The 13,791-nt window shown below is 48.5% G+C and overlaps 1 protein-coding gene across 2 annotated transcripts in view; it reads right to left on the reverse strand.

The window, feature by feature from the left end:
- CIDEC (cell death inducing DFFA like effector c) overlaps positions 1–12,050 on the reverse strand; it is an 88,050-nt gene extending 76,000 nt beyond the window's left edge. Inside the window, exon 1 of one of the 2 annotated variants that reach the window (XM_069643259.1) lies at positions 12,032–12,050. The gene's annotated coding sequence lies outside the window, so the exon portion shown is untranslated. Of the gene's footprint in view, positions 1–11,701; positions 11,843–12,031 lie in introns of those variants that run through there. The other variant, XM_069643258.1, reaches the window with a different exon arrangement.
- Positions 12,051–13,791: the final 1,741 nt, after the last annotated feature.

Genomic DNA, 13,791 nt, shown 5'->3' on the forward strand with positions numbered 1-13,791 from the left:
GCATGAACGCAAATCTCATCAGTGTTTCTCACTGCTTTGCAGATCCAGTGAGCCACTGAGCCTATGATGAGAGGGGGGTGCCACAGGGGCTTCTGCCACCATTTCTGCCTGGGCACTGCGTGACCTGACTGAGATCTGCCAGACCTGCAACACAGGCACACTGTAGATAGACACAAGGTGAGATCATTTACATGAAGTTGCCCTCTGCCTTTCAAGTAAACCATCTGTTGCTTATCTCCAAGGAAAGGAGGAGAAGGCGAACCACACTCCCGCGGGCCAGCCGCTAGTAGCAAGCTCCAAAATCAAGGACATAAACAAAGAAACACGTGTAGTAAATATGGATGTTTTTAATGTTTAAAAAGAGGTTGTACAAAAAAATATTAGGCACAACAAGCAGCAACAAAAAGACAAACAGAGGCAGGACACCATGGTGCACGACCGCAAAACAAAGCGTTTCGCGCTACACTGAGCGAATATATATATAATATAATATATATTTGGAAGGATAGCTCAGGGGTAACACACTTGCTTTGGACCAAGATGATGCAGTGCAACCCGGATCCAGTTCCTGTTCCAGTGCTTAGAAGCTGGAGGAGGCTGGCATTAATGAAGATATAATGGATCAAAGAAAATAATAAAATTGTCCTTTTCTGGGAGGGGAGGGGGGGGTCATGGAGCAGCGGTTTACATTTTAAAATAAAAATTAAAAAATGCAATTACTGTGACACGCAACACACCCTTTCCCTCTATCTAACTGTGGGTTACTGACCAAGTAAGCAAAACAGAAAGGTGAACTGGAATGTTTGAAATCATTCATAACCACTGGCACAGCTCTGGGCAACCCTCCAGACTATCGTTTCTCTGGTTGGACTTGTGTTGGACAGTTGCTGTTTCCAGTCTTTTTGGCCAGACATTTGGCGGGCCCTGGAAGTCTGTGCTTTGGGGTTTAGGCCTCTTCGAGATGCTCTGTCTGTTTATAGTGTAGCTTAAGTGATGTACAATAGTCCAGGTTTTGTGTTGGACGTCTGCTTGCAGTCCCAGTAATATGGGGCTATACACACCAATATTAACGCTACAGATGCTGATCCATTCTTGTATGAAATGTACATCATATTATAGTGATGTGATATAACCATATTTGTGTTAGTGTACTGAGGCACAATACTATGTGATGCCACTTCCTGTTTTAACAAGGGGTTAAAGGTCATGTGCCATCACTTCCCATGAGTCAATTGGGGCGTGGTCCAGGGACATCACTTCCTGTGATGTCATCAGAGATCACGGTTCATGTGATGTCACTTCCGCTACCCTGGCATTTCGGTGACATGACGTCCCTGTCCTTCAGTAGCCCTGAGGGATGAGACAAGTGGCAACAGCCCCGGTGACAGGTGTCCAACCTTGTCCCCAAGCATTAACCCTCTTCTCAATCATTTGTAATACATGCAACCACCATATAACATTCTGAAGGTACACAGAGTATTGCACTTTAGCAGACAACATTCTACACAGCACTCTGTCAACGACCAAAACAAACTAGACAAGACCACCACGATTCTTGAAGACATTTGGAAGTGCATAGATATTTCAAAGTACAAACACAGGGTTCTTTACAGTGGGCTTGCCATGCACTTCAGAACCCAGCCCTACCTGTCCCAAGACAAGGAAAGCCACAACTGAAGGACAAGAGATCACAAACATGGAAAAGGGTGAAGTGCTAGACCTTAGGGGCCCTTGCTCTGTAGCCCTAGTTAAACACAGCCACTTCTTCTGGTTTGGAACTGCCATCTTTAATCATTTCTGCCAAAACCAGACTGTAGCTGCAACCATACTTCACCTCTCTGTCAAAGTAAACTACTACAATGGCCGGCATGAGGCAATTCACAGCAGCCTAGTGAAGGCGCTTCGAACCCCAGCCGCTCGGCCGATTAGCGACACTGCTACGCTCCACCATTGAAGCCAAAGTGTACAGCCCTGTGCACTCACCTATGCATGGATAGCCGCTAAGTACCCGACACATTTCATAGAACACAATCTCCTCCAGCCACAGGTTAAGAGATTGGCCAATTAGAATCTTCTTATATCCCGCTGCACATCATGGATTTGGAGATCCTTTGTGATCGGGCATAACAGTCTCTACCAGCTTATATTTATGTATTCCAAATGAAATATTGACTCGTTAAGGACATACGGATGGCTGGACAAGTCAATTGCTGGGAGCTTTGCAAACCTGATGTGGAAGTTATTACATTAACCTGCCCGGTGGCGTGCAGGAGGAACGCGATATATGGGGACAGCGCAAGACAGACACTAAATGCATCTTTGGTGATTAGCGAATTTACAGATATACTTAGATATCCAATCCAGTGATGATGGGGGTTGGAGATCATGGGTGGGTTTTGGGGGCTTGGCCCTCAGATTCTGTGGCTCCCTCCTGGGAAATAATGTGAATTTTTAGGGTGATCCTGAAAGCAGTCACTGTTGGCATGTCCTTAACCTCGGTGGGCACTGGGTTCTAGGGATGCTAGCACAGAGGAATGGGGGGAAAGCCCATGAATGGATTTAAACATAAAAAAACTAAAATCTGTTGCTACTCCCACTCCCCACCTGAAGGGTGGTGGGGGGGAGATGCTAAAGTGTCAGGTCGCTTTCGAAGAAGCCTCTCCCTCCTCCCTGATTGCAGGCTTTGGGGGATGGGATAAGGAGTTCACGTGGAAAGGATATAGGGAAAGGGAAAGGGCACGTTGCATTGGCCAGTTTCAGAGAATTTGAGCAACAAGCAACATTGCGACATCTAGCGATGACTAGCAGGTAGGCAGTTAGCGACGCAAAGGGCTATGAAAGGAGAAGGCAATGAGAGTATCATCAGCAAACAAAGGCAACAGAAACCAAAGACAGAGCAGAGTTTTCCAGAGGGGAGGTGTAGAGTCCAGAGTCATCAGGACCAACAGGAGACCCCTTCAGGACCTCCATTGGGTGGTATGGTGGAAGAGAAACTCCACTGTGCCAAGAAATGAATACAAATAAAGAAATTCATCTAGGTAGGAGGCCACCCAAGCGAGGACAATGACCTGCAAAAGAAAATGAGAGTCTAAAGGAGGGTGGGATTGCCAAATGTATCCAATACGGCTAAGACTTTGAGGAGAATAAGGACCAATCACCGATGCCAGTGGCGAGCAATGGTGAGGGGGAGAGAGAGATGTGGGCAAGTTCTGTCTCCTTGGAGCATCTGCTGTGAAACCCAGGTTGGAGGGGGTCACCGAGGATGTTGGTCTCCTGGTAGTCAGTGATGCATTTGAAGGTTTGACAGAAAAGAGAGTGGTTGATAGGTGTCTGCGTTTTTGGGGTCAGCTGAGGTCTTCTTCAAAATGGTAGGATTCGAAGCATGCTTGGAAGATGGAGCAGATTAGGGGAGCCAACTCCTTATATTGCAAAGGGGTCATCAGGACACAGCCGGGGTCGTTCGGCTGAACACAGTAGGGGTTGGCTGGACACCAAAGGGGTCAGCACCCACAGCATAGGTGGCAGCTCAGCAGGCATCGCTGATAGAAAGTCAGATAGTAAGAACAGGTGGGAGGTGGTGTAGGGAAGGAAGGAAGGAAGGAAGGAAGGAAGGAAGGAACAGAGGCACGCCCACAAGGTATCACGTATCAAATTCTGAAGGTCCACAACCAGCTGAGAGGGAGGATCAGATCAGGGCAAGCCTTCACCACGGGGTAATGGGTAACTTGCCAGAACCCGCCGTGCGGTTAAGCACATAAGGTTTCTGCTAATCATCTTTTATCATTAGGGAGAGACGCTAGGATTTTATGTGTGTCAAAAGATTAGGGTGGGCACAGACCATAAGTCCCGCCAAGGATTATTGTGTGGCAGCGTAAGGGTGTGGAGAGCGAGAGAAGCCAGAAGATTGAGGCCCAAACTGCTAAGTGTATAGTGGCAGACAAATCCATCTGGCAGGGAAATGAGCCAGAGAGTCCAAATAATGACGGAAGAGTAGCACTTGCACATCAAACATAAGAGGCGGGCAGAGAGTTGGGGAACACAGAGCGGTGCCTAAGCAACAAGAAGGGGAGAAAGAATCTTTGTACCATGCACCTTCCCACTGACCCCACTCAATGGAGAAAATGCCAACCCTGAGAAGTGAAATAGAGCACTGGGCCTGACGAAGGAGCTGCATGAATATATGAATATCTGATAAGGGAAAGAGTGGGTTCAGTCTGGGAACTCCTGATCCAGAGAATTAAATGCCAGAAATACTGAGGCTTCAGACAAATCCCATAAATTGCCGGCAGTAATTACAGTCTTAAGTAGGGCCCGATACCGGGAAGAGTCAGACACAGGGACTGCCATGACCCAAAGGGTAAATCCAGTGGGGACCAAGCCCTGCACAGGAAGCCTGCTGCATTCTGGGAGTCTGCGTCCTCCCAAACAATATCACGAAGGTACCGGCAGGGACATGGACCCATGGGACTCTAGCATCTCTGGGGCTGGAAGGGCTGGGAGCCATTGATGCTGTCTGACATGTGCTGCTTCCGTCACAGGGCTCCAATCAAAGTTACACTGTGGTCAGTTGCATCATAGGCCTCTGGATAGGACACACAGTGGACAGAAAACCCATACACACAACCCTTTAACCAGCATGGACTCGTGCCTGACAGCAAGATATGGAAAGCGAGCAAGAGCCGTCCACGCGAGCAAGCACTGAGCAGGTACGGCTCAACCATGTAGAGTGAGAGTCATGAAGGTGGTGGTGGGAGGCATGAGGTTGCGGCCCGCCCCATGGATAGCCACAGCAGGAATGGCAAAAGAATGATGGCTCAGGTCTTTGATACCATATGTAGTCGAAGTCTGTCCTCATCAGCTGATATACTTGTCATTGTGCGTACTTTGAAACAATCCGAGCCTCACATAATCTTTCGCTGATCAAACACCTGCAGTGATTACATCAGCGATTACTGGCCCAGTCATAGGGTTAAAGGGTCTGGCTCAAGGATGGTGATGTGGGTTCTTGGAGAGTTGTGAAGCGATGAGCGGGAGGCTCGGGCGAGGAAGGGAGGCTGAAGAAAAGCAAGGGCAGGCAAAAGGAGGAGAATAAGAGACGGTGAGGAGAGGTTCAATGGGAATAGGAGCAGGAAAGGTTGGTAGAGGTTAAAGGGTGGAGACAGGTGAGAAGGGAGAGACCGGAGGGAGGAGAGAGGAGAATAAAAAAGGTATGTAGGAAAGGTTTGGAAACAAGGCCTTAGAAATGACAGGGGGGGTGAAATATCAAGAAAGAAGAAGGCAAAGTGCCTGGAAGAGGAAGGAGAAGAGCTAGTGGAAGAAGGTGGTGGAGGGAGATGGACAGATCATGTTACTCGTGCCCCATGTTTCCAGGTGGTAAAAGGTTTAGGTACTAACATATGTTGAAGCATTAAGAAGATGGCGAAGATACAGAAAGAAGCAGTGATAAAAGAAGATATGGGCAGGGTCCCCGAAGTCATTTTAGGTACAGGACCATTAAGAATAGTCAAGGAGACCAGTGAGAGGAGGGAAAGGGGGGGTGGGATTGGATTCCAGATCCCAAGATAGACATAAAGACCTGGGTGGCCTATCATTAAGTGGAAGTCCTGGGACCTACATCCCAAGCCTCTCCTCCACACTCACTGGCTACCAGCCTCATTTGCTCTGTACATTTGTGGAGACTTTAGAGCCCCAACTGGTGATACAAGACCGTCACTCTGCAAGTCACAGGTTTCGGAGAACCAGATGTGACTTGACCAATGAACATCTCCTCTGCTTCTTGGCAGGAAGCGTAATCCCTTAGCAGCGACACAACTGCAGTGAAGAAAAGAGCGCGTGGACACTTAAAATGCCCAGGTCTTTACAAGAAAACCGGGACTATCCCAGACCAAGGATAATTGAACACGGAGACCATTATTGTTTAGTTGTCTTGCAGAATGACATACCCAAGACGCTGCATTCTCGGAAACCTAAGAATAGCCCTATGTATCAGAAAAACTGTAAGAGAGTGCGACTACTCAAGAGGGGTAGTCTTCTTTCCTTTTCCTAGTGCGGCACTGCCTTTTCTCTCGAGAACCGGTAGGCCCTGTGCGACCTCGAACGAGACCACAGAGCTTCACCCCGCCTTGTGGACGAACATGAAAATCTTCGCCACCCATTCCCAGAGTGCCTTCGGGTGCATGGACTGGCACGACTCGCAATTCTGGGTGTCGTGGTCCTCGCCCTAGCAGTAAAGACCAATTTGGTGCGGATCCGAGACCAACATCTGTCAGCCGGAATCCATGCACGGCTTGAAGCCTAAGGCCTTAGACGGAGTAGTCAAGGCGTCGAAAAAAAATGTAAAGCTCGACGAGAGTGTTCCCGATTAGCAAACAAGTGCGTGGAAAAAAGGAACTGAAGTCACTGGGTGCAGCAATGCTATATATACTGGCCCCGATGTCATATCATTTAGAACAAAAAGGGCTCCTGGTTACGGCTTGACTCTACCCAGGCGAGTTAATATTAAGATAAAAAAAATGTGCAGGATCTCTAAACCCAGTGCATACACTTCTGTTGATGACCACATCCAAGACTGGTTGATTTTGCTTTTTCAGAGAAATTTAATAAATAACATAAATTATATCCAACTAAAACATATCACAGGACACTCGTCAATTCACAAAAGGTATCCACAGACGATACATTGGTGTTCACCCAAGCCAAATACATTGGATCATAATACAGAACAAATACATGCCCTTAAATCCTTGAAGGAAAACATGGGGACAAATGTACATAATTTGTTAGTGTATTTAATTACACAATTATTAACAGTGTATGAGTTAGACACTGGGACTAAGGGTCAAAAAGTCAACACGACTGTGTTTCGTCCATTTGGAGTTGTGTTACGTATCTGCTGTTATGTCGGCCTTCATCAGGATGGAATAGATTGCTGTGGGAGGGTCCTGTAGGCTCGTTTTCTACAAGTTGGGACCACGGCGGGGATGCTCTTAACAGGACTGCGAACAAGTCCAGGGATGGTAACTGGCAATCATCTACTGATGTGTACCAATTAGGTCCTCTCTCTGGTATTGAGGGCTCTGTTGAGGACAGATCCTAGATACGTAGGTTAAGTCACGAGACATAGATCTCGCCTAGTTACAGTTCAGAATATTAATGCGCGTCTCGTGGATCCGGTGCTGCAGGGCCTCCGGCTGCCTGCTGTAGAACGCCCTTTTATCCCAAAGTTTGCATTCTCTTTCTTTTCCCTTATAGGGGCGAGTTCTAGTGATTGAGATTAGTGCATTTGTATTTTCAATTTGATTAAAAGGTATCCAATGTTAATAAAACCTTGGTTGGGCATTCTTTTATTTTGGTACCGCCGGACTATTCTTTTGGAAAGCTTCTGTGCTAGTTCACACCTAGTACAGCCTGCCCTCGGCCCACGCTACCAGAAGAGGTACACCAATCTGGCTGTGCCCGTTTCACCTTTGTGACTGGGATCACTGCTGCTTTAGTACTAGTGTGGGGCTGAGCAGGCAGGTTAGCCACTTACTCCTCCCTTCCGCAGAGCAGTATTTGCACCACAAGGCCACCATTAGCAGACTTAGCGGAACAAGGGGCAAATCGTTTGTCTTGTAAGCAAGGCAACGCAGCGCAACGTGCGCTTAATATCCAGAGGTTTCTAAGTGCGGACCCGGGGATCGAACCTGTGTTGCTCTGCATCATCTTGCTCCAAGGCGAGCACGTTGCCCCTGAGCTATCCTCCCGAGACACAGCCAATACATGGTTTATCTAAAACGTGTTTAATCGTTCAATTACTTATTATATCTTCATTTTGCAAGTAGTTATACATGTAGGCCTTGCCCCCAAAGAAAAAGGCTTGTGGTGGAAAAACAATATATTAGTATGCCGCGATAGACAAAGGAGGCACATGTATTTGAAAGTATTGACATTTGAAATAAAAAAAGAAATCTGGCCTGTGGTTTGGAAAACCCGAAATAAAAAATATGAAGGGGGTGCTGTTAAATAGTCAAACAAATATTGTTTTTTTTCCATTCATTTGTATTGTCATATTTGCCTTGGATGGGAACCAAACAGAACACACGTCCATTTACTGCATCGACGTGCCTGGTTCTACTCCACACTAGCACGTATTTTCCTGTGCACAGCACACGGGTACTTGTGCTGCAGTACACACAGGAATTGTGTTAAAAAACAATATTTCTTGAAGATTAGCGGTGTTACAAATTAGTCTGATTAAAACGTAACTGTCGTAAAACTGATACTGTGTGCAAGATGAGGTCAGCATAGAAATGGCTGGGCGTGCACCATTGCACGAGTTGTGTCAAGCCCTTTGTGTGCCGTTCAGCATTGAGGTAGCTGCTCTCCTAGGCAGTCTGCAACACATGTTCGGTGAGTGCATGTAAAGAGACGCCAGGTTGTGTGCCCTGCCAGTCAAATGCCAGATGTATGGGTGGCACAGAATGAGCCCCCAGGCCAGTCCAGTGGCTGTGCTGAGAAGAGATGTGTTCTCAAAGCACAGTGTAGCCTCAGGGAGTGGCTTTAAAGTCAGGTGAGGACATTCCAAGGACTGAGCGCTAGACATGTAAGGATCTGTCCCAGAACAGCTAGTATGGACTTGCGGAAGGGAGATCACAGTCCGTTGAGAAGGTACAGACAGCTGGAAGATCAAGAGATTCTTTTAGTAACAAACAAGTGCTGTGGTACCAATGGATCTGTACGGTATCAGGGAATAGGCGTAAATAAATAAAGAAGGGAGTGGACCCAATTGGAAGTGCTATCTATCATCTTATTACCAGTGACGAAATCACAAATAACCTCCGAATAGCTGAGCCATTAGTTCAACTGAAGTAAGCGAACTATTTTTAAAATTGTCAAAAAAAAAACAAAAAAAAAAAAAAAAAACAGCAGAGCCGGCATCCCCCTCTGACAAAAAATACGAGGCCTTACACCTGCGGATATCTTCAACTGTGCACTGTTCAATACCAAGGGCCCAATTCATGGAAAAGGATGCATCGATCCCGCAGATCTTGCGCGCCGAGAACGACTCTGCAGGAGCCTACACGCAGAGGTTTTTCTGTGCAATCTGCGTATTCATGGAATTGTTCAAGCAAAGTAACCGTATAAGCAAGTCCCGGCTGGGACGCCCACAACATGCCCCCACGCAAACCACACAACAACCTTTGCGCCTACCTTTAACCGACCATCCAGCACCCCTGAGAACTGCGTGCAATCACCCATTCATTTGTGTGTGCCCAAGTTACGATCAGCACCACGCAACTTGCATGCCCTCTGTAAGTTACAATCAGCAACACTCAACTTGCGTGAACCCAAGTTACGAGGTGCTGATTGTAACTTACAGAGGTCATGCGTAACTTGTGTGCACCTCTGCGATTGTACGTACCGTCACCCATATGATCAGCGTTTTGCATACTCGTTTTCCTATGGGCCTTTGGACTTCACGCCTGCTATTATGTTGCATATGGGTCCTGGGTTTTGCGTGTGATTTTTCAAGACGCGACGTTCAGAGCTCAAATCCATGAATACGGTTGTATATGGGTTGGTATGGGCATGCGATTGCTTGGCCGTGGATCATCCCTCAACACACTCACATTTTCGCGTGTTCTTCCTCATTCTGCATGTTCCGCCCCCTATTTGGGCCGCTGCGTAGGCCCGGCCCACACTCTGCTTGGAGTCTCGCGCAAGGCGCAAATCCACGCACAGAGACGGGCCGGGCCTGCTCAGAATCTACGCAAGTCCCGGAAAAGTCCACCACATTCGGTTCCATGAATCGCTGAACAGGGATTTGCGCTCAGATTGGCACGCAAATCCCAGATTTTCCACGCAAATAATTCCATGAAGTGTACCATAAGAAAAGCGTACGCAAAGTGGTCTGTATAGTAACAGATGTAAGTGCAGATATCTGTACAAACCGACACAGAAGTGAGAAAACAACCTCACCACTGTTGAGCGCAGTACCAGAACGACCCCAGAACCACCATACCACAGAACGCAATTCAATATTTCGGGAAGAGCAATATTCTTCCATCAAACTACACAAAGGCCTTCGTAACCCGCTCGGTTCAAGGTTATCATCCGTCGCTGGAGTAGAATTCCTCTCTTCTATCACATCACTGCTACTCGCCCTGGCCCATCAACCAAGGACACAGGCATTTTCAAAACCTCATTTCGAGCCTACAAAAAGCGAGCACAGAAGCTAGAACACCCCCAAGCTACCATACCCAGAAAATCCTTCAAAGAATTAATGTAAAAAAGCGGAGACCCCTGGCTTGATCAACACTAAGTCCACTAATCCCCACGTGTTTGTATGATTGTGTGAATGCATGAATGGCAGATATAAAGTGCAAAGCTAGGAGACAGAACCAGGGAGCTCCACGTGAGCTGGGCAGGTTAGTGGGAACATGAAAGAGGCGCAGGCTCGAGGGGCTGAGTTAGGGTTCAGGGAATAGCTGGCAAGGTGTATTTGGAAGAGTATGATACCGTTCCTTCCGACCTTATCTCCACATTCAGAAAGAAACACTGCACCCCGAAACCAGCTAGCTCCACAGTGACTGCACTGGCCATGGCAGAGTCATGGGGCCGTCTCACTGCAAGGCCAAAGGGCACCTCTCCCAATTACCACACAGGCATCCGCACCTTCCAGACCAGCTGATCCTGGATATAGCAATGGTGGGTTCTGCCTTCTGAATAGACAAATCCAAGGGGTCACTTTCAAAATCCCCCCCCCCCCCCCGATTCTCTTCCAGAACCACGTGCCGAGACACAAGGCACACTATACCAGACCACTTCAGAACTATATTGCAAGTAAAACGTGTGCGTTGCGGCGTTCAATAATACAACTGAGCACTTTCACTAAAAATGACCCGCCTAACTTAAACAGGTTCCCCTTCAGTATGTTATTCCAGTCAACAAACATTTAAAGTTTCCTTTCACACAAGGAGAAAGGTTAGAACTACGTTGAGTGCGACAATAGTACATCTTGCGAATAAAAGAACACGGTTGTTGGCTGCTAGGATAGGCTAATAAAAGGCAACTCTATTGTACGGGTGGGACCGGCTTTCCAGAGCACACGAAACAGACTCTTTATGCACTGGGCGGAGGGACAGTGAGAGTACACAATACGTGCATCACACTCGGCACTAGAGAGGTGTACAGGGTGTGCACAGGAGGACTCGTGTCAAGGGCAGGTAGAAGAGCGGGGTGAGGAGGGAGGGCCGTAGCGCCCCCCCTTCACTGCCCGGATCGTTCTGCATTCGAAGAACCAATTAGAATGTCCATAGATCCCACAGCACAGCCCCACCAAAGTCATTCATGTGTTCATTTGAAAGGCACTGGGTACCATAGGTTAGGTGGGCGCTATGCATAGTAAACATTTTCAATACACAAATAACGCGAGACGTCACAAGACATAGCACAATGCTGGATCCGTACGAGTCAACAAACACAGCAGAAACGGAAATGTGCACAGACACAGCATACCGCCACACATGCAGACCGACCACCCCAGTGCAAGCACACGTAACACACGCCAGCCTGCCCTCCCTGGGCACTGAGCGCTTCGTTGCCAATTCGCCCTGGAAGCCCCCGGTCTGCAGCCATGCGTGGTGCTATTTTACAGCACACCTTCCGCACGCACCCCCCTGTGCCCCGCACAGCCTCCCGATGAAGGAGGCCCACTTACCGTGGAGGAGCAGCTGCAGAGAGGTGGGGGAGGGGCGAGGACCCAGCCAGGCAGCCAGCTCCTCGGCTCCTCTGCACTGACACAGCCTCCGAGCTCAGCTGTAGTGAACCCAGTTCCCACCCCTCCTCCACACGCAGCCCTGGGGCTGGCAGCTGAGTGCTGCAGTCCCTCCCTCTCCTGAACTAGTCATTCAGGGAGTACTGGGGCAGAGGTCAGAGCCTAGGCAAGGAAGCGGGAATACACCCACCTGGGCGGGAGCGTCTGCCAGGGGGTGATTGGCAACACTGCCACCTTTCACTCATGTTTTCTAAACACATGGCTTCGAAATACCTTGACTTTCATGCGTCGCTGCCGACAAAAAGAGAATCATTCCGCTTGGACTGGCTGCAGACATGTATAAAACAAGCATTGGCAATGCCAACAGTCTGGGCATTGGTGTAGGCATGGGGAAAGCGCGTGCCAGCCGCAGCCATAGTCGTGCTAACTGGTCATTAATGGTAGCAGGTGCACAATGGTAACAGTGCCCGGCCATCTAGTAACAGAGCCTGGCAAATACCTAATACTCTTATGCAAGCCAAAACTGTTGGCTTTGCCAATGCTTGTTTTTAACAGGACACGCATGTTAGATGTTCTCCGCTCACGGAGTACCGTGAGCCACCACCCCCCAGCAGACAGATTCACACGGACATGTCCTGCTGGTTCAGGCTCCCTGGTGTCATGATGCCTACCCCCGGGGACCCAGACCAAGTCCAGCAACCCTGGAACCAGGCATCAAGTTATACTAAGCAAACCCAACAACCCCTGCTAGGGGCTATTTGGGTGCAGTCCTGGTGCCTATGGCGCCAGGCTCATATGGAGAGTCAGACCTGGCACCATAGGCGCCAGGCTCATAGATTAAAACTCACCTGATGCAGACCATGCTGCAAGAGCTCCAAGCCAAAGGAGGCTTGGAAGGGACTACTTTACCTAAGGGACTTTCTTTTACTCGGGTGGGGCTGGGTAGGAACACTTACCTGGGACTACTTTGGCAGCTATTTAAAACAGGCCCGAAGAGCAGCACACGCTTCGCGTTATTCTGCATCCAGCAGCGTAACGCTCACCGTGCCTGCAAGTCTGCATCCAGTCTTCTGCCACGCCCGCCTCGAGTCTGGAGCTCCTAGAAAAAGGGGAGAGAAGGAGAAAAGGTTAGAACCAGAGCAATACCTTTGATCCTTACCTGAATTCCCGATCCATCGCGCCTTCGAGCTGGAAGAAAGAAGTTATTTTATGCGCGTCGCCTCGCCTGCAGCGGCGCCGCGCTGAACTCACCGGCTTTCACAGCATCTTCACATTCCACCGCATCCTTCTGCATGCTCCCGCCGCACTCCAGCACCTAAGGGGAAAACAAGAACAGCAAGGTGAGCCAAGGTAATACACAGAGGAAATATTAGTTACCCCCTATATACTTACCTGATTTTACCACCGGAGGTACTATTCCTCTTCACGGGTCGGCGCAGCTTCCACTGCATCCTCGCCGAACCCCGGCCCCTATGGGGAAACAAAAGGACAGCAAGGTGAAACAAGACTTACCTTATTTTACCGCCGGAGGCGTTATTCCCCGAGACTTCATACTTTCTCTCAGTGCCTGAATAAGGGAGAAAGCAACAGGTTACATATTGACATTATTTTATCGAACTGTGTTGGATAATACAAATCCTTACCAGAATATTACCGGTTGCCACGAGGAACTCTTTGCTAGGGTCAAGCTGCAACCTTCAAGGAATCGGACAAGAGTGAAAGTCAGACATTTGAACTCTTACGAACGACATACTTACGGCGTCTTGCCGGGAATATCAGAGTCAATATTGTTCTGGAACTCACCAATTCCTTCGAGCCAGTGAAGCAACTGGTTATCTACGCGCCCCTGCGCTCAATGCAGGATGGAGAGCTCATCTTTCCAAACCATAAGATGAGACTATAGGAGGGGACACCAAAGGTTATCAGTGGGGAGAACAGCGGCAGTGGGGGGGGGGGGTTAACGTTCAACTCCACGGGTGGTGAATTCCCTTTCTCCATTTGCAGAAGAATATTCCTACCGGCCAAGCAAACGA

The sequence above is a fragment of the Ambystoma mexicanum genome, chromosome 2p (assembly GCF_040938575.1).
Source record: "Ambystoma mexicanum isolate Mex_15411 chromosome 2p, UKY_AmexF1_1, whole genome shotgun sequence".
Taxonomy (NCBI): domain Eukaryota; kingdom Metazoa; phylum Chordata; class Amphibia; order Caudata; family Ambystomatidae; genus Ambystoma; species Ambystoma mexicanum.